Source organism: Aquarana catesbeiana, linkage group LG01 (genome assembly GCF_042186555.1).
Source record: "Aquarana catesbeiana isolate 2022-GZ linkage group LG01, ASM4218655v1, whole genome shotgun sequence".
Classification (NCBI taxonomy): domain Eukaryota; kingdom Metazoa; phylum Chordata; class Amphibia; order Anura; family Ranidae; genus Aquarana; species Aquarana catesbeiana.
In genome coordinates this window covers 681,546,753-681,574,282 of record NC_133324.1, presented here as the reverse complement: position 1 = coordinate 681,574,282, position 27,530 = coordinate 681,546,753, and the positions used below count along the sequence as shown (strand labels likewise).

General features: G+C 40.8%; 1 protein-coding gene across 1 annotated transcript in view; it reads right to left on the bottom strand.

Annotated features, from left to right (window-relative positions):
• Window positions 1-11,990, bottom strand: part of LOC141111136 (bifunctional heparan sulfate N-deacetylase/N-sulfotransferase 3-like) — a 379,040-nt gene extending 367,050 nt beyond the window's left edge. The window contains exon 1 of the mRNA XM_073603175.1: window positions 11,507-11,990. The gene's annotated coding sequence lies outside the window, so the exon portion shown is untranslated. The remainder of the gene's footprint in view (window positions 1-11,506) is intronic.
• Between the last annotated feature and the right edge of the window lie 15,540 nt (window positions 11,991-27,530).

Here is a 27,530-nt window from a genome sequence, read left to right as displayed (position 1 = left end):
TATGACAGCCACTTATTTTTGTAATCAAAGCGGTCAGGGATTCTCTTCATCTTTACCAGACCCTTATTTTAGATAAGGGTCTGATAAAGATGTTATTGAGCGGCCCCACATAAAAAATGCACCAGGTTCCCTCTAAAAATAAATACCAGACACTTATTCTTGATGAGTGTCTGGCATAGTTAACAAGGGGGACCCTTTGGGTCCAATATGAATTTTATTAGGGAAGCGCAATGCAAAAAACAAGAAAAAAACATGAGGTTCCCACAAAAATGATAGCCGTTCCTTACTCAGGCATGCAGGGGGATGAAGTGCGGCACCCCCTTCCTGAACCATACCAGGCTACATATTTTCAACATGGGAACCCCCTGGCAAAGCACCTTGCCCCCATATTAATAAAAACAGGGGAATCTTCTCCACTACCCTGACCTAGTGGTTGTGGGAGTCTGCCTGCAGGGAAGCCCATTTAAGGGCACCTCCCAGATACCACCACGATGCCAATGTTTAACCACTTCCCAACCAGCTCACGTATATATTCGTCGAAAGGTTGGAAGCCCTATGCAAAATGACTTACAGGTATGTCGGCTCCTTTAAGAGCCTTTGCAAGCATGCGCGGGCACAAGAAACAGAACGGGGATCTGTGTGTGCAAACACACAAATCTGGTTCTGTCAGGAGAGGAGAGACAGATTGTGTGTTCCTATTAGTTAGGAACAGCGATATGTCTCCTCCTCTAGTCACTCCCATTCCCCCAAAGTAAAAACACACACTGAGGGAACACATTTAACCCCTTGATCACCCCCTAGTGTTAACCCCTTCCCTGCCAGTGACCTTTATACAGTAATCAGTGGCTATTTTTTAGCTCTGATCGCTGTATAAATGTCAATGGTTCCAAAAAAGTGTCAAAAGTGTCCAATCTGTCTGCCGCAATGTCGCAGTCCCGCTAAAAATCGCTGCTCACCGCCATTACTAGTAAAAAAATTAAACAAATAAATAAAAATGCCGTCAATCTATCCGCTATTTTGTAGATGCTATAACTTTTACGCAAACCAATCAATATACGCTTATTGCGATTTTTTTACCAAAAATATGTAGAAGAATATATATCGGCCTAAACTGATGAAGACTTTTTTTGTTTTTTTTTAAATTTGAGGGACATTTATTATAGCAAAAACTAAATTTTTAATTTTTTTTCTAAATTGTCGCTCTTTTTTTGTTTATAGCGTAAAAAATAAAAACCGCAGAGATGATCAAATACCACCAAAAGAAAGTTCCATTTGTGGGGAAAAAAAAGACGTCAATTTTGTTTGGGTACAACATGCAATTGTCAGTTAAAGTGTCGCAGTGCTGTATCGCAAAAAATGGCCTGGTCAGGAAGGGGGCAAATCCTTTCGGGGCTAAAGTGATTAAGGGGTACATAGTACCCCTACTCGTTCACGAAAAAAAAAATTAAATAGTAAATAATGACACTACATTTTGTAAAAGTCACACTACATTTTAATAAAGTCCTTAAAAAAAGAAAAAAAAAAAGAACCAAAAAAAGTCCCATAATGTAAATCTATCATCAATAACATCATCCAACAATGCAGATCCATGGCAATTATGATGAATGAAGCCAGGCCAACAGAAAAAAATCCTGCCACAATTCCCACCCATCACTCAATCACTTCAAATTACATTTTCTGGTCCCCTAGGGGCAGGGTCTCTAGGTTGATGTTATTGACCAAATATGGCCTTTGTATACATGACTGAGGATTCCTGGCTATTAAATGAATAGAAATAAAAGAAAAAACTGCGCTTGGAAAAAAAGGAAGAACAAGCTGCGGTTACAAGTGTGGCACACCTAAACAAAATCAAAACATAACATAACATAAAACCGCGCTAAAAAATGATATGAACAATAATACAAATATGAAGTCCCATACACAGAATAAATAGTCCCGAGTGTAATCCAAACAAAAAGGAGAAAGTAAATCTATCTTAAGTGAATGACGTGAACTTCATCCAAAGGAAATCAGTGATGACAGACATATTATCTGGAACACACCAATAAGTATTGCGCTTACCAGAAGTAAGCCAAAATGGGGCAAGTGGCTTAAACCTAGCCTGGGCCTTTTGATGAGCAATCCAGGTGAGGCAGGATGAATGCCCTCGTCCCGTGAATCCACAGAATATGATCCCGAAAATATATGACAAAAATATAGCGTAATACTGTTGACATAAAACACTCCAAACCCAAATAATACGTGCAACACTCGACTAAACTTAAAATCATATGTGATCATATAACATCCTGTGCCAATAACCAGGATAATATAGTGAGTGTCATGCAATCATGCAAATTATAAAGTGAATAAGTAAAGACGTGAACGACACCCAAGATCTGCTTACTAGATATAAGTGGACAGTCAGCATGTATCGATCACCCCAATAAAGTGTGAAAAAGATCCCACAAAGTGCAGCAAACTTTTAGTACAAACTGCTTACCAGATGGCAAACCTATGTGAGCAGACTCAATATAGCCAAGGACCAATCACCAAGTAGGCAAACACAGATTACAATGAACCTTAGGGAAGACCTCCTTACCAGATATGTGAACAAAGTGGGCAGATGTATTAAGGCACAAGCCGGAATCTTGACAGGAACGGCGTAAATACGTCTTGACCACTCAAACCCGAGCTCAGCGGTGCATATATGATAAAAGGAGCCAATAGTGTAATACTGCATAAATCTTATTTTATTGAATAAGAGTAACACTTACACTTATATGAAGATTTAAAAACTGAAGGAAAAATAAAACGAAGCTGGCCGGCCTCCGGACACACTCCCGTCCTCAACAGAGCAATGTGGTGACGTCAGCACGCCCCTCCCAGACGCGTTTCGTCATACGTTGACGTTCTCAATGGGGAGTCCGGCCGGCTTCGTTTTATTTTTCCTTCAGTTTTTAAATCTTCATATAAGTGTAAGTGTTACTCTTATTCAATAAAATAAGATTTATGCAGTATTACACTATTGGCTCCTTTTATCATATATGCACCGCTGAGCTCGGGTTTGAGTGGTCAAGGCGTATTTACGCCGTTCCTGTCAAGAGTCCGGCTTGTGCCTTAATACATCTGCCCACTTTGTTCACATATCTGGTAAGGAGGTCTTCCCTAAGGTTCGTTGTAATCTGTGTTTGCCTACTTGGTGATTGGTCCTTGGCTATATTGAGTCTGCTCACATAGGTTTGCCATCTGGTAAGCAGTTTGTACTAAAAGTTTGCTGCACTTTGTGGGATCTTTTTCACACTTTATTGGGGTGATCGATACATGCTGACTGTCCACTTATATCTGGTAAGCAGATCTTGGGTGTCGTTCACGTCTTTACTTATTCACTTTATAATTTGCATGATTGCATGACACTCACTATATTATCCTGGTTATTGGCACAGGATGTTATATGATCACATATGATTTTAAGTTTAGTCGAGTGTTGCACGTATTATTTGGGTTTGGAGTGTTTTATGTCAACAGTATTACGCTATATTTTTGTCATATATTTTCGGATCATATTCTGTGGATTCACGGGACGAGGGCGTTCATCCTGCCTCACCTGGATTGCTCATCAAAAGGCCCAGGCTGGGTTTAAGCCACTTGCCCCATTTTGGCTTACTTCTGGTAAGCGCAATACTTATTGGTGTGTTCCAGATAATATGTCTGTCATCACTGATTTCCTTTGGATGAAGTTCACGTCATTCACTTAAGATAGATTTACTTTCTCCTTTTTGTTTGGATTACACTTGGGACTATTTATTCTGTGAATGGGACTTCATATTTGTATTATTGTTCATATCATTTTTTAGCGCGGTTTTATGTTATGTTATGTTTTTATTAAATGAATAGGGTTGGGTGACATCACTGATTGCTAAGGATGCGGAGGGTGGTGGCACCTGCCACTTACTTAACTACCGTTGACAGGTAAGAAGGTGTCATATGCAGTATAGTGGGGGTAGAAATACGAATGCTATTTAGGATTTTTAGCCTCTGTTGAATGTGCAAAAATGTTCCGCCATTCAGATGAATGCCTGAACAGCCTAAATTCAGTCTAATGTACTATAACAACATTTGTAGTCATAAGACTTAATGTGAAGAATTAGTATCATCAAAATAATTGTATTCAATTCAATTTAAAATATATACAAAAACATTGAATACTGCAGGACTTTAAGATGTGCCCCTTTTACGGATATTGCTTTAAAAGCCCCTGCTGTCTTTGAACACACAACCTTTGATTACCATTTTGCTATACTGGTGACCCCTTCATGCTGTGATATTATAGCTACACCATTGGGGTTTGATTGAAGATTGTTTGTTAGATTGCTAATTACTTCTCGGCTACTTCCTGGTGTCTCTATCTGAAAGGCAGTGGCTCCATCCTGGTTTTTTGGACGCACTTATTTGGGAAACATGTCCTGAAGTGAGTTCTAATGCAAATTCACATTTTGCGAGTGGAAAATGAGGGCTGGTAAGGAGCTGGGCTGCCTTGGATTGGGGGGGCGAGCACCGCCAGTGGGCAGGGTTTATTGGGAACGTTCTCCCGGTGGAAGAGTGCATGGAGTTAGAGGAGAGCCGCAGGATCACCAAGCAGTAAAACACGCTGTAACAGCTTACATTGAACCTGTCTCTGCTCTGCTCACTCTCACACAGCCCTGCCTCCTCCTAACCCTGTGCCTGTGTTAGACAGAATGCGGGTCCAATGCGGGGATGCATTCTGTCTATCACAGGCACGGGGTTAGGAGGAGGCAGGGCTGTGTGAGAGTGAGCAGAGACAGTTTCAATGATCCTGGCTCTCCTCTAACTCCAGTCATAATCCTGCTGCCCTCTCACTTCCTCTGCCCTGGCAAGGCTGCAATGGGGGCACAGTGAGGCTGTAATTTGGGTAACAGTGAGGCTGCAATGGGGGCACAGTGAGGTTGCTATTTGGGCCACAGTGAGGCTGCAATTTGGGTAACAGTGAGGCTGCAATGGGGGCACAGTGAGGCTGCAATGTGGGACACAGTGAGGCTGCAATTTGGGGCACAGTGAGGCTGCAATGGAGGCACAGTGAGGCTGCAATGGGGGCACAGTGAGGCTGGAATTTGGGTATCAGTGAGGCTGCAATGGGGGCACAGTGAGGCTGCAATGGGGGCACAGTGAGGCTGCAATGGGGGCACAGTGAGGCTGCAATGGGGGCACAGTGAGGCTGCAATGTGGGGCACAGTGAGGCTGCAATATGGGGCACGGTGAGACTGCAATGTGGGGCAAAGTGAGGCTGCAATGCGGGGCACGGTGAGGCTGCAATTCAGGGCCTGGTGAGGCTGCAATGTGGGGCACAGTGAGGCTGCCATGTGGGGCAAAGTGAGGCTGCAATGTGGGGTACGGTGAGGCTGCAATGTGGGGTATGGTGAGGCTGCAATGTAGAGCACAGTGAGGCTGCAATGTGGGACACGGCGAGGCTGCAATGTGGGACACAGTGAGGCTGCAATGAGGGCACGGTTAGACTGCAATGGGGGCACAGTGAGGCTGCAATGTGGGGCACGGTGAGGCTGCAATGTTGGGCACAGAGGCTGCAATGGTGGGCACAGTGATGCTGCAATGATGGGCATAGGTCATGCTGCAATGATGGGCACAGGTGAGCCTACATTGATGGGCACTGGTGAGGCTGTGCTGAGGGGAACTGATAAATTTGTTGTTAATATTTATTTTTGTAACTTAATTCTGCATAAAACATGTGTTATTTCATGAGATCATTTATGATGGCGTGATTAGGGGTGGGGCAAGGTAAGGGTTGAGTGGGGCAACTGGTGGCGAGTAACCCTTGAGACCTGGCTAGTAGCTCAGGACTTTAAATTTTGAGCCCTGTTCTAATGTATTGATTCCTTTACAGTTACTCCTGAAGAAGGGTTCCTGAAATGCTGTGAGCCTACATGTGAATTGTGTTTGGAATCTACACATGTTGTAAACTGTAAAGTGGAGAGTATCTTTTTAAAATGTCTTTGTATATGCTTTAAATGGAATTTTAAAAAAGTTTAGATTATACTCTGTCTTCTTATATATGTCCACATAAAGTCCTATGACTACAAATGTTGTTTATAGTGTTATAAATTATAGTATATTATAGTATATCCTGTATGATGTTTAGGGACGCTTGGACATATAGTACACACAATCTGGGTTTCCAACTGCGAATGGATAAATTCTGTCGAAACTTGTGTTTGGACTGAACCTAGCAAAGATCTAGAACTTGCACAGTGATGAGAAAGGCTATCATCAGGAGAAGGAAGTGGAAGGCAAGAGAGTGTGTTTGTACGTACACCAAACTCTCAGCTTCATTCCCACTGAACAGTAAGTGGCTACTAGCAATGACTTATGTGCAAGGATCACAATTGTGAGTGCATTACTTGCCATCGCGCTCTATTTGTGCTTAATATTTAGCAACAAAAAACAACTCATTCTAATCCTTTGCTACTCTATCCAAAAAAAAAAAAAGTTTGGCTGTGCATACCCTTTAGAAATAAAACTTGTGAAGTGTAGGGGTTATGTAAATATTAAGTATAAAAGGTAGTTTCTTAACTTATGCTTAGTTTTAATTGTTCAGATTTCTTAGAGATTTACGTAAAGTTGAACATGGCACTCTATCTCTAATTCCCCATAGGAAAAATTGAGAACTCAGAAGATGGAGCTTGCTGTAATGCTCAACTTTAAGACAAATGAGATTGGAATGGATGTGTCAAGAGGACGGTGTCGGCACATTGCTTTTCATGGGCCCTGGAGCTAAATAAGGCTGTAATGCGCTAATTAACAATGAATTTTCAGAGATGCCTATTAAACCTCTATTATGAATACTATCATGGCTATTCTTTACCACTTGATGAAAATGTACTATATATAAGTAATAGTCCAAGGTGAATCAATATATTTTTACTGTATATGAATAATTTTAGCAAATCAATTCCATTCACAATAAAAAAAAATAGAATAAAGTCGACGTAAACCCTAACTAAATGACATCAAGTTTGCTAAAGCACAGTGTATCAGAAAAAAAAAAAAAAATTTTTTTTTTCATCTTTTTAAATATCCTTTTTAAATATCCTTTTTTTAAATATCCTTTTTAAATATCCTTTTGCATCTCAGTGCTGCTGATCTCCTGCAGCTGGTTTTACCAATTTATGTCTGCATGCACTCCAGTGATGGCTGCATGTCATTTGCCAGGACAGATCTCCTGAGGGTGACAACAGTGTACCATGCCAGCGCAATGTGTTTTGAAATGGCTACTTATAGTCTCCATTGGAAGCCCATGTGACAGAGTGACAATGCAGGCAGGGACAGTATTTTCATTCGATAACAGGAAATGTCTGAAAATGACCTTTATGAAAGAATCATTAGGTATTTTTAAGAACAGTTGCAAATTAAAAAGATTGAAAACTAGTTTTGAAATAACAATAACATAGCCTACATGAGATTTTAGTAATTGTAGAGGTTAAATGTCTCAAGGACCTATGCAAAACTAAGAGTTGTTTAAGGGAAGCGATAATGTATTGTCAGCAAGTACACATTTTAAAGTATTCTTTTATAATTAGTCTGAAAACTATTTTTGATGGGACATGTATGTTTGTTATGCTCCTTTTCAATATTTGTGAGAGTCTTTTAATAAGATAAGCAATGTTTATACTTTTCAGTTAGTTTGAACAGACTGTAATGCCCTGTACACATGGGCGGACTCTTCGGCAACAAAGGTCCGACAGTCTTTCTGACGGACTTTCGACAGACTTTTGACAGACTTTTGACGGACTTCCGACGGACTTTCAAACGAACAGACTTGCCTACACACGATCACACCAAAGTCCGGCGGATTCGTATATGATGACGTACGACCGGACTGAAATAAGGAAGTTTATAGCCAGTAGTCAATAGTTGCCCTAGCATCGGTTTTCGTCTGTCTGACTAGCATACAGATGAGCAGATTTTTCAATAGGAACTGGGTCCGGCGGAGTTCCGACGTAAAGAATTGAAACATGTTCCAAATCTAAAGTCCATCAGATTTTCGACAGAAACAGTCTGCTGAAGGTCTGATGAAGCCCACTCATGGTCGGATTGTCTGCTGGATTCGGTCCGTCAGACCAGTCCAGTCGTGTATACAGGGCATTAGACTTGCAATACCAGTTGAAGGCTACTAACCAGATAGCACAGCTTGCAAATGTAGTAGGAATAAGTAGATTGAAATTTTACTGTTCGGACTTTCAAATACCTGAACTTTTGCCTGTTCAGCCCTCTGTTCAGAAAGAGTTGAGCAAGTGATATTTCTACCGCTTCTATATATGACAGCTTCCCTCTGTAAATGGTTCCTAAGGGGTGCATCTTTAGCAACTGCTGCCATCACTGGTACATTGGCATGTCCCCTCCCGCTGCTTGTAATAACAACCTGCTTAACCGCTCTGGTTGTTATTACAAGAGAGCCGACCATTGGCTCTACACAACAGTACAGGGCTGATGTCTTCAGCTGCAGGCATCACCTTGGTACAACCACTTGAAGCCAAATGACGTACAGATACGTGATTTGGGGGCAAGTGGCTAGGTGGCAGCCATTTAACTTAGAGTTATTATATGCTTGGATGGTGGGTGGAAAGCAGAGCATGGTCAGGAAACAAACAAATGAAAACATACAACCTCCATACAGTAAGTATCCTGGATGTCCCCATCAAAAAATCAATGCAGGTAAGTACTATGCCATGTAGAAATAAAAACTAATATACAAAGGGACAAAAGTCTATACTCTTTCATCTTTCTTCATTATTTGGTGGTTTGAGGCTTTCAGCTTGATGCAAAATAAAATAGCGCAGACAGTGGAGGCCAAATTGGAATTAGCTAGCATGTAATTCTTATGATGGTCCTAAAGTTTTGCCACAGAGCACAGTCCTTATATTGAAATTCATCCAGAACTAAAAAAAAAAAATTGGTGTGGTTTAGTTAAAGCAGAACCAAAAGGGGAAGTTCCATTCTTCCTCCTCCATTCCCATCCTCTGTCATATTTGGAACATTTTTTTGGGGGGGAGGAAGTGGGTACCAAGGTTTGACTAAGTGATCCGACCAGAAGTTCTTCAACACCCCCCCGCCTACAACCTTGCAGGTGCCAGAAGACTGCAGGACCATTCACAAAGTGCAGCGTGGCCTGGGCATGCACAATGGGCAACCGGCTGGAAAGCCGCAAGGAGTCATAACAGTTAGCATGCCGACACTGGGGACCAAAGAACGGTAAAGAAGCTCGGGTGAGGACAGCACTGGATCCTTGGAAAGGTGAGTATGTTTATTAAAAGTCAGCAGCTATAGTTTGTGTAGCTGTTGATGTTGAATTTTTTATGAAATTACTGAAGGACCTCCAAGGAAACTACATGGAAACTATACCAAGTTTTTTGTTTTTTTCTTATTCTAGGTATTTCAATACTCCAATTTTGTAGTTGTAAATGCCCATCATGGTCTCTTTGGCTGCTGCTGCTGCCATTGCACAAAGTGGTAACAGGTGGGTTTCAACTACAACCCAAAACTCCACATTGCAATAAATAAAATGTATAAGAGAATAATGTTTTGACTGTCCCTGTATACTTTAGTGATAGTACCAGGAGATAGGACAGGGTGGGAATTTCAGACATATTTTTTATCTACATTTAACAAATACACATAGAATTTTAAAATATGTTTAACCATAATGAAATAGGCCAGACTGCAATGTTCTCATTATGTGCTTATAAATGTTGACATACTGTATGTAGTGCAGAATAAGTAAATGTGCAAACAAACTGTATATTTTGGTGACATGTTTCTTACTTTATATTTAACACATTGTTTACTACTAGATGTCACATAGCTCATCTGCTGTAGTACACAATTGTTAGATTGTGTTTGTTGCTTACATCTACAAGGAACAAGTGTGTCACTTTGCTTATCAATGAACTTACCTTGTATATATTTCACAGCTTTTGACAAGAACCTGCTCACTGAGAAATACTGATAAATCTCAAGGCAGCCCAACTAGTATTTACAGCTGCATTCTGAGTCACAAATTGGATTCTAACAACCTCTTGTGGATTTATAACACTACATCTGACAAATGACAAGCATGAACCAGCTGCTCAACTTATCTACCAATTTGGCTTTGTTAAACTACTCAACTCCTACAACCAATCTATCAACCAGATTACAAACTTTGCGGAAATATTATTAACCTTCTATTTACTCTTGTATGTTCTTTTGTATTTCAAATGTTTCTAGAAACAGAATATATATTTATACAGAGCAAATATGAAACAAGTTTGTTTTGACATTTGTTAAATTGATTGATTTTTTTTTTTTTTTTTTTACTAGCAATTGCAATGTGTTTCATGATCTAACCCCACCGCTAGCTTATATTGATCTTCTAGCATTCATTTCCTCAGATATGTGGTGTTCTGGCAGAAATATCATCTTTAACACCAGTGAATGATTTTGTATCCTGTGCAATTGCCTCCAGAATACATCAATATGAACTCTGCCTGCAATAAATCACTCTTATAATTATCAAGTGAAGAAAGCATTGTTAAGACAAGTGACAGATTTTTGGCAACTGGAATTCCTCTATCAATTTCTTAGTAGAGGAACCTATAAAATCAATTTCCTGATTTATAAGCAATCTTTAAGGAACACACATACAGTGCAAACACAATACATATATATTTCAATTCGATGACTGCTGATGTCTCAATAGTGCTCTCTACGATACTGTTTCCAAACTGGGCTGCATGTATAATCCTATGTGCCTTGTGTTAATTATTAGAAGAATCAATCAAAATACCATGGATCATAAAACACAAGAGGGCATCCATGCTACACATAAGATATATGGAATATAACAATGCACATATAGAAAAATAATAACCACCAGACACACAAGGGAAAATGGTTTCTAGCATGAATATATTGACTGTAGAAGCTCATTTCATTAAAAGCTATGGAAATGCTGACATACAGAAGACAACAGGGAATGTTCACATTTCTTATTGTCCTATTATTTCATGCCTATACAACTGGGAATTAAGCACATTCCTCAATTCACTATTCACTGAAAAAAATACCAATATCACTGTTAATTATGTCAAAAGCTTATCAACAAGATGGCACCTTACAATTTAGCAACATTATCAATAACATTGTCTCATGAATTTTATTAAAAGTATTCAGGAGAAGATAGTTCACTAAATGAACATCATTATTTCTAAAATGTAATGTATGTTGGAAGCATTAATATATACAATGATCACAATTGGAAAATGTTATTTAATTCCACAAGTTCAATAACAAAAAATCAGGAAATCTTTTAATAATTGCCTGTAATATCTGCTACATGAAGCACAAACAGGGTTAAAGATTACAAGGAAACATGCTGTCATCAAACTTTCTTTCTATTAAGCTGTAGAACATTCAGGTGGGGGGAGACAAACTGTGAGATTAGTGTAGGTAATACCTGGAAATTCTCTGGGTCAACATGTCAAACTTGCACTTGTGTCGGTGATGATGATGTACGTCTGCGGAGAGGCGTTAAGTGCTGCTGGGGTCGTTTTCAGTCTTCGCTGGGACAGTCCGACTTACAAGGTCCTCCAGTCAGCACCAGGGTCAGCTCCTGTTAGCAAGGGAGGGGCTGAGCAAAGGCTGCCTGACCCATGCCTATACTCTATCACTGCATGCCTCTCACTTTAATGGGCAATGTGACAATGTGCAGAATGAAAGAAATAATTCATTGAAATGGGGAGAAAAAAAAGAAAATGTTAAACAGCTCCATGCACACAAACCAGCTCTCAGCTACTGTAGAAGGAAGACTGAGCAGTAGAGAAGGGAACTGTCTGCTAGTGCTGATTTCAGTCTATTCATTGTACCTTCAGCATCCTCTCCTCCTCTGCTGCTCTCTCTCCTCCTTCTGTCAAGAGTCCGTGCAGCGGGGGAAGGGAGTTGCTGGATTCAACACTGCAGCTCTGTTTGGCTGACTCGTAATGACAGACACTTTTTTTTATGTCTAGTCTATTCTTGCCAGAAGGCAGGGGGCCTCGGGAGGAAGACTTGTGCTTTTTGTTAGGGTCTAGCTTGGAATTTAACCCCCTGTGTTTCTGCAATGAGTCAGTGAAAATGAGCAACTTTTATTAAGAGGAGCAACTTGAGGTCAGTGTGTTCACTCCATTAGCTGTGCTAAAGTGGATTTCCACTTTTACAGTCAGATTTGAGAAACCCCAGCTGTATGTTTACTACGTCTTCCTATTCACACTACACGCCTACAAATAATTTAAAGGATAAGTTCAAAAATTAAAAAGATAAAAATAAATGCACATATTTTTGCAGGTAAAAAATGTGAATATTTTTTTTTTTCTGGAGCCTGTAGAGCATCAGCAGATCATGGGTGCAATGCCAGGCTCCGGAACACTCTCGGGAAAGCTGTCTGCCCGTATCTCCCATTTGAGTAGACAGCAGTGGCGGCTGGTGTTGTCTTCTTTGGGGTGGGCGGAAAACAATCCCACCGCTGACACCCCCCTGCCGGGTCATGGAGATCACAGGTGGCGTGGCACCTCCCCCCTAAGTCTGTGCCTTGCACTTACACCATCTTGTGGGCAGCGCAGCGCGCGGTGTCAGCTTCTCTCTGGGCTGCGGGCTGCTTGTTGGCTCTGTTCCCGTCTTCTCCCTTCTCTCTTCCGTGTGCCTCCTTCCTCCTTCTCCTCCAGCCAGCCAATCCGATCGAATCTCCTTTCGTCCAATCAGTTAACGGGTCTTATTCCTGGTTGGCCGGGAGGAGATTCAGTGTTACAATCGCAAATATTAATTCACTATTGTAATACAACTGGGTGGGCTCGGAGTGCCCAGAGACCATCCTGTTTTGAAGCCTGATGGAGCCTTTGCTTGAAAAAAAACACCTCCCATTGGAATCCATGCTTTTGGTGCCCCTGCATATAGATCAAGGGGCCAGACGCTTGAATGGGGGGTCGGCGCCCGTGCACCCCTAGTGGACAGGCCGCCACTGGTAGACAGTTAATGGAGAGCAGAATGATCAATGAACTATGGGAGTGCTTACCAGTGCCCTCACAGTTCACTGAGAGCTACAAGCCTTCAGCCACAATGGCAGATGGTAGTTGTAGTTCACCTGTTCACAGAACTCTGTGAATGATTGATGCAACTGTGTGGGCAGAGCTACTTTTAACCCCTTGGAGCTGGTGCCTGCCAGCCCCTTGAGGGGTTTAGAATGCCAGGGGGGTGGGGCGGGGCTTAAAGTGGTTGCAAAGCTTAAACATTTTTTACTTTACTTTCCTGAGCCCTCATTCGATCCAGCACTCTGCAAGTCTGCAGCTCTTCTCTCCCATCACTTCCAGGTCACACTGGATTTGCTGGGGTACTGTGAGCCATCGCAATCAATCAAAGCCAGTGATGAGGGTGCGAGCACATACAAGTGCCACCATGGGAAGTGATTCCCATGGGGGTACTGAACAGAGGGGAGGGGCCAGGAGCACCTACATGGGACCTGAAAAGAGGAGGTTCGCAGCCGCTATGTGCAATTCCATTACACAGAGCAGGTAAGTATAGACATGTTTGTTATTTAAAAAAAAAATTACCTTTACAATCACTTTAAGGTCATGTGACTGCCATGATTTGCTGTCACGATGGTCACATATAGCTGTTGGTATTCAAGTTTAAACAATCCGCCCCTATTTACAGTAAATTCCCACCACTGCGCCTAAGACAGAAAATGCTATCAGAAACAGAGCTGCCACTTAGAGATTATATAATGTAAGTGGTGTTTTTATCCTTAAATGAATAAATAAATGAGGACTACAAGAAAAAAGGGAAAAAAAAGGAAAAAAAAGGTGAAAAAAAAGGAAAAAAAAAGGAAAAAAAAGGAAAAAAAAGGAAAAAAAAACAGTGGCGCTAAATTATGACAGAATTGTCCAGTTAAAACAAAACTGAAAAAATGTAAAAATATTGTAATAAAAGGATTAAATCACCCTGTGATAAGTGAAATTCATAAGTCAATAAATCAACAACAAAAAGTCCATAAATTGATATTCAAAATGTCCTTGACTAATTGTGTCTTCTTATTTCATCCACCACACCAAAGTGTTTAGTGATCCCACTCCCTTAAGAAATGCACTCACCGACTTCCAATGCCTACGCTTGCGTGCAAGGTTAAAGCGCTTTTATAACCACACAGAAAGAGTTAAATCGATGAACTGATAGCCATATGTGTATGCAGAAATCGTTCCACATGTAAAATAATAAAGGTGCTCCAATAGTGTAAAACAGTATAAACCAGTTTATTGTAAACACTACCACTCTTCAACCTTAACACTCACATTTCAAAAAATCCAAAACCAGCAAAAAAACTCCAAATCACAGCAAGCTTTTCAAATGGATAACACAGTGTAGGATTACTATCACGACGGACCCGAGGTATCCAGGCATTAAGTCTCAGCTCTCACCCCCTCCTCAGTACCTGGCCACAATATCGAATCACCACTTCCTCGTTCGGCTTCAAGCGTCACACGTCACTGGTGATGATTGCCGTACAGCCACGCCCCCGACATGTTTCGTCATAAACTGACTTATTCATGGAATTGACTGCACGGATGACAATCACTCCTTTTATAACCATCCTATCAATCTTATATCAGAGAACCTTCTACAGCACCTGCGCACAACTCGTGTCTCCGCAGCCACATTATCCCGGTCATCCAGATCATACATGATTAATATAGGATATACAAGTATAGCTCTCCCATATACACTATATATCGGATTAATTAATTAATTAATTAATTAATTAATTAATTTATTTATTCATTTAAGGATAAGAACACCACTTACGCAATGGTCACCTGATCGGAAAGCTCCAGATTGCTGCTTGCGATTAGGAGTTTTCCGTTAGCCGCTGGTAACTGTTCCAGGGGGTTGTTGGGTGCGCGCTCTCGGCACAGCACTGTTTCCACTAATGCACGCAAATATGCGGCTGCTCACCACCAAGGCCCACCCACCAAGAGGCCGCATATTTGCGTGCTGCCGGTGCACAGAGTTAACTTGCGACAGCGCGTGTGGGGAGAAGATTCCCAGTCTGCTGTTACAGCGGGTGTTCAAGGGCATGTGGGTAGTTGCTCATTGGCAACATGATACACCCTAAATACAAGTGTAACATGTAACATGTTACCAAAGGTGAACTTATTTTTTTAAGGAAAACATTCAAAAGGATTCAAATGATTTATTGTTATTATACAACATAATGCAAACATACATGTTTACCAGCTAGCTATTTCCTTATAAAAAATGTACTAGCATTTTTAATGGAAATTTTAAACACAACTCTATGTGTTGAGCTATAGGTGATCTGGTACACTTTTTATTGTGGCTGAATAGCAAAATACAGTTGAAATTACATATGTTTTTATGTAAAGTATGTATACTAAGGCAAAAAATGATTAAAGTGACACTAAATTATATTATTATTATACAGAAAAAATGTATATACTTGCATTGCGTAAGGGACCTGTAAAACAATTTTTCATGAAATAATTTTCTGTTGAGTTTTTCTGCCTATTTGTAACATCCGCTGTGAGATGCAGAACCTCTCCTTTTCTCTCTCACTCCCATATGTTTGGAATAAGCAGTGCTTGTTAATTACGGTCATGTCCACTGCTTTGTATGCACTACACATCACTTAGTCCATAGTCCATCTTGGGAGCAGACAAGAGTAAATGGCTACGTTCCTACATACAGTGGGACCATGGAGAATGAACGCTGCCATTTCTCTAACATGAACACAGATTACAGCAGCAAAAATTAAGAAATGTAGAGATTTATAAAAGGCAGGGAACAATAGAAGGTACTTTTAAAAGAATACATACTTGAATTGACGGCTTTCTTTTTTAGATAGAGTTTAGTGTCACTTTAAGGCCTAACTCCGTGTTTAAGTGAACTTTAGATAGTTCCTTTGGACTATAACACATGTAGCAGCTGTCAGCGCTGTATCAATCTTATGTAGTGTCAGCTACAGTGCTATGCTCCAGCAATGGTATGAGAACTTCCCGTCTTGCTCCCAGGACAAAATGGAGTCAGGTTGAGTGCTGATCAGTCATTCACAGGAAGCTTTGTATTTTCTAGATGAATACAAGGCTTTCTCTGATTCTCTGATTGCTTGATGTGGAGATCGAACCATCATCTGCCTGCCCCTCCACCTCAATTTTGTTTCGGGAATGGGACAGGAATTCCCCACCCCACTGCCAAAACACATTGCATTATACTGTACATAGCTGAGGCTACATACAGTTCATACAGTGCTGACAGCTGCTGCATGTGTTAGTGAAGGAAATACAGTGTTTAGTTTGGACCAAATTAATTATTTAAAGTTGACTCAAACCTAGAGTTAGGCATTTTGTTAGAAAAAGTTAGATTTTTGTTGTTATATGGTGCTATAGTTTTACTACTGCTGTTAAAATTATGCAACTGCACTTGATGAAATAAGAGTAAAAGTATTTGAAGGGATGTTAAGGGACTCTACTTAGAGGTTGTCTGAGATAAAGGTATCATAAGTGACAACCAGCATGGATTTATGAAATTCTGTTCTTGTCTGACCAACCTGTCATTGTTCTGTTCTACGAGGAAGAAAGTGAGAAATTAGATGGTGGAAGTCCAGTGGATGTTTAACTAGGCATTTGATACTGTTCAGCTAAGGGCAACAAAATTAATAAATGGGATGGAGGACCTCAGCTATGAAGATCGATTACATTGATTAAACTTACTGTATTCACTCTGTCACTCTGAAGAAGATGCACTTAAGAGGGGATATGATTACAATGTACAAATATAACCAAGGTGACTCCAGTAACTGTTGTATACTGTTTACTCTAAGGTACAAGATAAGGACACATGACTATGATTTGAGGTTAGAAGAAAAAAGGTTTAACCTTAGACTTTGAAAAGGGTTCTTTAGTGTTGAAGCAGTAAAATGTAGAACTCCCGCCCCCAAGACATGGTACTAGCTGAGTTGACAGCTTTTACAGTAGATGTCTTCCTCGGGAAGCAGAATATACCAGGCGATGGGAATTATTATGAAATAAAAATCACAAGCACATACATAAGTTGAACTGGATGGACCCGTATCGTTTTTTTTCAACCTTCTAAACTACGCAACACAATCTTCTAAATAATTTAGTACCCATGGCCCTTCATATTGGAAGAACCTGTATTATGTGTGACTAAGGCTCTAGGGGATATTTGTAGAGTGTCAAATGATCAATTAACCAATCATTTATTTCATTTTCTACAGGTTTATGGCAGCTTCATTTCCAAAGCGCAATGGGTGCTAATAATGACCAGCGCATTCATCCAACTGAGTCACATTTATCATTGTTTTTCTATGATCTGGTTTTTCCCATCCACCAATGAACGAATAGAAAAAGAAAAAAAAAAATATTGTCGTAGACATAACTTTATACCTTAGCAGCTTTGTTTTTGTTTCTGTCCCAGCTGGAGATATTTCTCATCACTTCCTGTATTGACAGGATATAAAGAGATGCATTGCCAATAGAAACACAGACAGCGATAAAAACCTGACAGAGGCACTAGCTTTTCTCCATTATCAAACATGTTTTGACTGGAGTTGGGCTAAAATGCTAATTTCCATTCTCTGATATTCCCCAGGTGAGCTGGGCAAGGTGGTACAAAATGCTATGAATAGAGAGCATAGTTAAATCCAGGAATGGAAAGAAAAAAAAAGATCACAAAGGAGAAAAGGAGGAGAGGGGTGTGAAAAAATGTTATTCAGTGGTTTACATATATTCTTCTGTGGAACTTGGTGTATTTTGTGAATTTCTTCCAGATCTGTGCAGTAATCCAGTGTGAAACTTTCCTTCTGTGCAGGAGCTTTCTGTAATAAAGACCGGTCACTGCTGTCCTGTTTCCTTATGCAGAGTGACTGGTCTTGTCTCTGCCCCCTTCTGTAGTTCTACAGGCATCCTGTAGTGGGTGGGTCTGCTGGGTCCCTCCCAAAGCTCTGTTCTCTGTACCAGCTACGTACAGCTCAGTGATAATGTCACTGCTACTTTTACAAGGTAAAATCTGGGTTGGCAAAGGCATTTGGTGCTCACAAAGTGGATTTATATACTTTGTGGCTATTGGGGAAGCTATACACTATATTACCAAAATTATTGGGACACCTGCCTTTATACACACATGAACTTTAATAGCATCCCATATTATAAAACAATTGACCTGATTGGGCCCCACAGTTACCATAACCATGTCTCCATCCCTGTATAAGCATAAAAAAGCAAAAGAGAGGGGTAGTGGGACTTTAAATGAGGCATGGGTATGTCTTTGAGATGGTCTAGGATACCTTAAATTATATTAACTATCACCACCCCATAAGGGGCTTTTTAGCTGTATAGCCATAGAGAATTGCTGATCAAGAAAATGCATAGACATCAGTTCATGAGTAATAATAATAATATATAATGCATCATAATATACAATACATAAATCATGCACATTGAGGCATAATAAAAATAGTAGTCATGTTGATAAAAACGTTGTTTATAAACGCTGTTTATAAGATATTGACATAATTGATACAGGCAATAGAATGGATATACAAAAAAGGTGAACAAGGTATTCCGGATAACAATGTTAGTAAAACTGGTATGCGATAGAATTCATAGATGAAACAAACTTGAAATGGCAACCCTGAGTGTAGACTCTACGCGTTTCATGGCGTTTAAAGCCAATCATCAGGAGTGGGATGCATCAAGAGATGACTAGAATAAATAAATAAAAAGGTAAATAGATCATTGGAGTCTAGATTTAAATCATGCTTTCAAAGGGCAAAGCGGGTATTTTAGAATATATATAAATGCACATTACCTTTTGGCAACAACCCAGTACATAACCCAACAGTCCAATTATGGAATAGTGAAGGTGGCCCTGAGAGAGCTGTCTCCCCCGGGGTTGAGGCCAAGGACACACAAGGCTGACCCCCAAACCGAGAATCTCCATGGGAGCTGGAGAATCGAAGAGGGGGTGGAGAGGAACAGCAGCCAAGGAGAGAGCCAGACAGCTAAAACACACTTCCCAGGTAGGAGGCATACAGGTATGGGCCACAGATGAAGTTCTGTAATAAATAAAAAGAAAAAGAAAAAAATATATATAAAAATAAAATAAAATAAAGATAATGAGGAAAAAATGTATAACAAAGAGGTGGGGATGAGTGTGTGAGAAAGAAAAATGTTATAAATGAAAGGAGGTAAAGTGTAAAATCAAACTGGCACTGGAGTGTATGTCTGACACCTTCCCCAAAAATAGCTGGGTGGTGAAAACCAACCAACAAAAAATGTATATAAATAATATATACTGGCATGTTGCCAATGTGTTGGTATCTGAATAAGAGGCGTGAACAAAAATAAATAAAATAAATAAAGCACACCTGTATAGAGAGAAATCAAGCATGATGTGAATAGGTGTGTGATAGTAATAATGGGGAGAGAAACAGCCTGATTACCTGAGGTGTGGATGAAGACCCATATATCCTCTCCTCCTGAGAGCATGTGTGGAATGAACTGCCGGCTCATCCCGACCTTTGTATCCTCAGCCTAGGGGCGTGTCCCAGCCAACGTCATGCTATCACGTTTGGCCAATGAAATAGACGGGGCAGACAACCAACTGAGGCACAGAGATCTCAGCGGTGGTTCATCCCCGCCCATCAAGCCTAGGTGAGATGGAGGGAGCATAATAACGCAGGTCGGCGTCGGAAGGACACCGTACCTGCGGCATGCTGGGCATGACGCCGATGCGCCAAGATCCAGCCCCGCCCCTATCGCTGATGGGGATGGGTGGGGGAGAAGGAGCTGGGCGCATCGCAACCCCGGGGGAAGAGAGATCAATCTAAGCGAACCACCCACCCTGTGGGTGGGGCGTACCAAACAGGCAATGGAAACAAACAAAGGGAAGAGATAAAGAATGGACTGTATCTCTGAACTAACAGAGGGTAGAAACTAAAATGAAATAACCAGTGATCCAAAAAACAAGTAGATTACTGAATGGACCAAATAAAGGGAAAATAAGAAAATGGATGCCAGCGTAAAAGTTAGCTCCTGGGACTAAAAGCCCAGATTGAGTAGTTGCGTTGGTGAGGTGGGGCATGACAGGTCAAAAAGGGGAACGGGTGTCTTCCACCCAGATAAACATATAAAACAATTGACCTGATTGGGCCCCACAGTTACCATAACCATGTCTCCATCCCTGTATAAGCATAAAAAAGCAAAAGAGAGGGGTAGTGGGACTTTAAATGAGGCATGGGTATGTCTTTGAGATGGTCTAGGGTACCTTAAATTATATTAACTATCACCACCCCATAAGGGGCTTTTTAGCTGTATAGCCATAGAGAATTGCTGATCAAGAAAATGCATAGACATCAGTTCATGAGTAATAATAATAATATATAATGCATCATAATATACAATACATAAATCATGCACATTGAGGCATAATAAAAATAGTAGTCATGTTGATAAAAACGTTGTTTATAAACGCTGTTTATAAGATATTGACATAATTGATACAGGCAATAGAATGGATATACAAAAAAGGTGAACAAGGTATTCCGGATAACAATGTTAGTAAAACTGGTATGCGATAGAATTCATAATTGAAACAAACTTGAAATGGCAACCCTGAGTGTAGACTCTACGCGTTTCATGGCGTTTAAAGCCAATCATCAGGAGTGGGATGCATCAAGAGATGACTAGAATAAATAAATAAAAAGGTAAATAGATCATTGGAGTCTAGATTTAAATCATGCTTTCAAAGGGCAAAGCGGGTATTTTAGAATATATATAAATGCACATTACCTTTTGGCAACAACCCAGTACATAACCCAACAGTCCAATTATGGAATAGTGAAGGTGGCCCTGAGAGAGCTGTCCCAGTTTTAGGCCCTATACACACTATTCGATTTTCTGCAGATTTTTGTGTTACCAAAACCATATAATATGAGGTCAAACCTTAATGCCGCGTATACACAAGCAGACTTTTCGACCGGACTGGTCTGATGGACCGAATTCGGCGGACAATCCCACCGTGCGTGGGCTTCATCGGACCTTCAGCTGACTTTTTCTGTCGAAAGTCTGATGGACTTTAGATTTGGAACATGCTTCAAATCTTTCCGCCGGAGCTCCGCCGGACCCAGTTCCTATTGAGAAATCCGCTCGTCTGTATGCTAGTCCGACGGACAAAAAAATGATGCATACTCAGAAGCAAGTATGAAACGGAAGCGCTCGGTCTGGTAAAACTAGTGTTCGTATTGTAGCTAGCACATTCCTCACGCTGCAAATTCTGTAATCGTTGAATGCAGCACATTAATTGTCTTCTTTATAATGTTAGAAGAACGAAGTTGTTTTGCTGCTCATATTCACACAGAGTTCTCACAAACTGATTTCTGGATTATTTCTCTTTGATCTCATGAATGATATTGTATTTTTTAAAAGCCCGATCTCCATACTAATGTTTACACATTTGTTTTTTGGAGTCATCTTTTATTATTTTTTGTTTCATCAAGATTGGGATTGTTACAAAATTATGTTATAGTGATCTCCATATATATATATATATATATATATATATATATATATATATATATATTGGTGTAAAGTTACCACAAGAACCTTTATTTATTTATTTATTTATTTGGTGTAAAGTTACCGCAAGCTTCTTATTTATTTATTCATTTATTTATTTTTTGGTGTAAAGTTACCACAAGAACATTAGATATTTTAATTTTTTTGGAACCTCAAGGAGGTTGTTGTCCCTTGTTAATTTGACATTGTCAAGTTTTTCACACAGGAGGCGTTTGCTCTTCTCCATTTCAAGCAACCTGCTGGCTATATAAGAGCCATAGGCCTCTTCAGCTTCGGGGGGGCTCTTGAGGAAATTTGTAGCTTCTCTCATGAGGCGCAGTGATGCCCCCTCTGTCACCATCCCTTTTCTGGGCCTTTTTGTATGAAGGCGGAGGGGAGGCACCTGAGATTGTGTAAGGTTCCTACTGGGCCTGGCCACCTCCTGGCTGACACTAACCCCTGCCTCCTCCTGGCTGTCACTGGGCCCGGCCTCCTCCTGCCTGCCACTTTCCAGATCCTCGTCCTGGCTGAGCTCATCCTGTGTATAAAAAAGGGACATAGTTTTAGTTTTTGGTTCATCAATCACACACAATTTTCAGCTCATGACTTGCAAATTCAATGTTAATACATATAAAAGAGTATCATTCTGACACCAGCATTTTTTCAAGCTGGTGACAAACATTTTTGGCCACTACTGTCAATTGATATGTAGACATAATTTTTTGGATAAAATCCTTAATAGGTAATCAATTACAACATCTAGTTAACATTAATATTAGGACACTAAATATGTCTAAAAATAATATACCTGGCTCCAGATGGTCGCATCCGGTTCTTCCAGGATGGAAGTCCAGGTTGGTCCTCATCAGCCTCTGCTGGGGTGGAGGGAAGGGTGGAGGGAAGGGTCGAAAGTGATTCCCTGGCTTCAGTCTGGTCATCAAGAAAACGTAGTTTATCGAAGTACCGCAGCCTGCGTACATACACATCATCTGCTGATGCTCCTGATCTCAGGGAAGTCTGGATCTTGTTATGCTCCCTCCTATACATATTTAACAAGATCCCAATTTTCTTTTCCAAAATCTGCACTTTGCTTCTGGGATGAAAGTCTGCACAAATGCCATAAGTCTCTCCAGTGTCAACTTCCTTACTGGTTTAATGTAATATTGAGGGTGTTTGACCTCCCACAGATTCCTCATGTCCCTGTACTTCTCAACAAATGGTATCAGAAATTCAGGGTCCTTAAAATTATTATTCATTTTTGCTGTAAGACAATACACAAGATAAAAACACTAATGTCAGCCTAAACTTACATAATCTTATCCCAAACATAATAAGTATCACTCTTTAAGCAGTATAGGCCGCTGCAAAGTAAAGAAAATTTACCTTCGCTTCGGACGCGCGTGACTTCACCTTCTCCGCACACAAAATGTACGTACGGCACATGAGGGTTAGCCATATATACACTGCGCATGCGTGAAACTCCACCTGCATTGCTCGTCCCTGACGTTCTTTTTCACCAATATTCCCTGCCCCTTTCTCTATGCACAGAACGTACGTACGGCACATGCGGGTTAGCTTTATATACACTGCGCATGCGTGAATCTCCGCCTGCGTCACCCGCCCCTGACGTTCTTTTTCATGAATATTCTCCACCCCTTATCTCTACGGTGCGCAGTAGGAGAAACAATGGCAGAGACACAGCAGGTGTGTACTAATTACTCCAGTAACAAGGAAAGCCCGGAACTCGAAATGTCCTGATCCAGGAAGAGGAGATTTAAGGCCTCCAATATGGCCTTTGAAGAGATGGTGGAGATGGTAGCAATTTTGCAGAGAAAAGATTATGATGGGAAACATGGACCGTACGCCTAGCCTAATTTACAAAAGGCAAAAATAATGTCCAAAGTGGTGAAGACCCTGCATCATAATTTTGGGGTACGACACTCTAAAGACCAGCTGAGGAAACGATGGTCCGACCTTAAATTGAGGGTGCCGGATCAGTACAGATGAATCAAGAAAGTTCTTAAAAAAGTAAGTACTTGTCGTGTATTCCTATTCTGATTATTAACTTGCATGCTGCTCCATGTACTTTTCTTTACTGTACAGTTTTAATTGTTAATCGTTCCTTGGAAACATCGTTCGTAGGAAACATTGTTAGCAAGTATATACGATGTATTTAGTTGATACAGGGTTTAAACAACATTTTGGTCTTGGTAATTTGTCTTATTAAAAGAAGTTTAGGACACTGTTGTCTAGATGTCTTTAAAACTAGAATGAATAGCAAACTTCATTCAGTGGAATGTAAGGAGAGGACACTCAGCAGCTGTTTACAGATCTGGACTCAGGAGCACTAGTGTGGGACACCAAAATACATTTTTTAGGGTAACCCACACAGGTGCTCCAGTGGATACTTGTTGGGGTGGTTCTATCTGTGAAATGTGGCCAAAAAAGGTAAGTATTCTGGCTTGTTTCAAGGGGAATTTTAATCATGTCTTCAACTTGGATCTCTGCCCAAACAGACAATTGTACACCACTTCAATACAATGTTTCATATTCCTATTCCTGGACTCAAATATCTGTGTGCTAAGTATACCTTTTGTTTCATTCTCATAGGGGAGAAAAGACTCAGACAACCTGATCCTAGGGACCCCGACCTCACCTGCCGGATTGGGAAATCAGCCCAAGCCCCACTTAGGATGTGGAGGAAGGAGTGGTGGAGGAAGTGGGCCACATGGGCACCCCACCAGGTGAGTGTCTAACACCCCAGCTTCTGGTAATCTATGTATGCCTGCATATTTCAAAATACATCTTTTTTCATCAATTTTAGGTGATGTTCTGGTTGTGGAAGGGGAAGCGGTGGAACCAGTTTCAAGCACCAGCGCCCCCCTGAGGATGTTGATGAACGAGAGGTGGAGGAAGTGGGTGACATGTGCACCCCACCAGGTGAGTGTCTGACACCCCAGCATCTGGTAATCTATGTATGCCTGCATGTTTCTAAATACATCTTTTTTCATCAATTTTAGGTGATGTTCTGGTTGTGGAAGAAGGGGAATCATTTACCACAGACAGTGCCCAAAGATTAATTGGGCAGATCATCGCCTGGAATGGGGATATTTATGCCATGCGCACTAGCCTGGACATAATGCGTAATCGGTTGGACAATATGCAGCAGGAAATGAAGAACATGATCAATGTTTTGGGGAGAATCTAATCCCTTTTTCCCAAAAAAACATTGATCATGTTCTTCATTTCCTTTTTTGCTGACCCCATTCTGGGCTTTGACCTTTAACAACCAATGATGCCTGTTTGTAAAAAAAACAAACAAACATTTTTTTAAAAAAACAAAAAAAATATTGTTTGAAAAAAAAAATATATATTTAAAAAAAAATTCCTAAACGCATATGTGAATGTGCACAGATTAAAAATTATGTTAATCAACAAAAGTTATTTGGTGTTTACAGTGAACCTAGGAGACAGCCAAAAAGAAAGGCAAGCAATAAATACATTTCTAGATTTTATCTGATCATTATTTTTTATTAAGAAAAATTAAAGATTGTCTGGTATTGCAATGGCCCCCTACCTGTAAAAAAATCAATATATTTATCTCGAACTTGACGGGCGTTTTGGGGGGCCAAGCCAGTACGGCCAGTATCCAGGCCCGTCAGAGGATTCTCTGTAAGTCCGGCCTCAGGCCCAAGTGATGCAAGATACCTGCTTGAATTTTTGCATAAAAAATTGTACAGGATGCAACACGCTAGGACAATGTGATTAAGTTTGTAGTCCGCCATGCGGATTGCTGTCTGAAACAGGCAGAACCGGCTGGACAATATCCCGAAGGCATTCTCCACAACTCTTCTCGCTCTGGCCAGCCAGTAGTTAAAAACCCTCCTCTCTGGGGTGAGGGTCCTTTGGGGGAATGGCCTCATCAGGTGCTCGCCCAGACTGAAGGCTTCATCTGCAATGAAGACAAAGGGGAGTCCTTCCATGTTATCCGCATCAGGTGGCAATCCCAGGCCACCACTCTGGAGACGCTGGTAGAACTCCATCTGGTCGAAGACTCCTCCATCCAACATCCGGCCATTCTTTCCCACAACCAGCTACAGAAATTCATATTGTGCCGACACCACCGCCATTAACACAATACTATGAAACCCCTTATAATTAAAATAGTATGACCCCAAATGGGGTGGTGGCACGCTGTGGACATGTTTCCCATCTATAGCCCCTCCACAATTGGGAAACTCCCAACGGGTGGCAAAATGGGATGCCACAGTCAGCTATTCCTGTGGCGTTGAAGGAAACTGGGAAGTCAAACAAGAAAAAAAAATATAAGTACTTTTGCACATAACATTGCAAGCACATTACACAAAAAAACATTCTTGCACAACATCAGTATAAATTGGAAACAAGTGAAGTGGGGGGCGCTAGACCACTAATTGATAATTATTGCCCCCCACTTCACTTGTTTCCAATTTGCACTAGAATTCCTACACCTAGTTCGGGGGTTAGCAGCTTTATTATATTAATCTACATATCATTTTTTGGCGCAAGGTAATCACTTATTCGTACAACATCAGTATAACATTAACTTTAAGTATTATTTAAAGACTAAAAATATAAAGCCCACTTGTCTGATTCCTCCCCCCCCTCTGATGGCCCATTGAATAAATTTATTAAGGGGGTGGGGAGATTATAAATCAATTTAAGGAAACACAGACCATTTGGATACATTTTAGGGGGGATTATAAATCAATTTACGACACACAGACCGTTTGGATACATTTTAGAGGGGAGGGGGATTATAAATCAATTTAAGGACACACAGACCATTCGGATACATTTTAGAGGGGAGGGGGATTATAAATCAATTTAAGGACACACAGACCATTTGGATACATTTTAGAGGGGGGTTATAAATCAATTTAAGGACACACAGACCATTTGGATACATTTTAGGGTAAAGCACTACAATGGAGCTGACAAAATACATTGTTAAGTGACTAAACTAGGTGGATATGGGTCCAGCATAGCATGCTGGGGAGGTTAGTGAAGGCAAATATGCATGCGGGACAAAAAAGGAGCATTAAAAGATTACAGCATGCATGAGGACAAAGGGGACATTCACAGCATATTGCAATCATGGTAATTAGGGATTTTAGGGATTGAGTAAAGAAATACAATACATTAGCAAACATTAAATGCAATAAAATTGATGTTAAAGGATAAATCTTACATTAATATAGTCCTTCTGCAGGACCTGTATGATGGCAGAACAGGTCTCTGGGATAATGATCCCCAGAACCTGGGGGGGAGATGCCTGTCGAGAGCTTAAGGTCCTGCAGGCTTCTCCCCGTTGCCAAGTACCGCAACGTGGCGACTAGCCTTTGCTCACGAGTGATGCCTCATACAGGTATCCTGCCTGCTGATATAAGGGGTCAGCAAAGCCAACAAATGGTGAAAAACAGGGTCCGTCATCTTGGGAAAGTTCCTGAAATCCTCAGGGTTATTCTCACGGATCTCACGAAGCAAAGGCATGTGAGAAAATTGGTCACGCTGGAGCAACTAATTCTTCGTCCATGAACTCCCCCTTGCCCTGTTCATGGACTGGGCTTGGGCTGAAGAATGAACTACAGCACCAAGCACATACAAAGCATGAACTCTACGATGAGTACATACACGCAACATGGCTTCAAAACGGTCGGCTGGTCAGAACGAACTAAACAGAATGCACTGAAGAACAGCAAGGCCTGTGAAGAGCGAGCTGAAAATCAGCAACGAGCGGACAATAACACACTGAATAAATCAATTCGAACTGACTACACGCACTGAAAAGCAGATACAAACCTCACAAGCACAAACTGA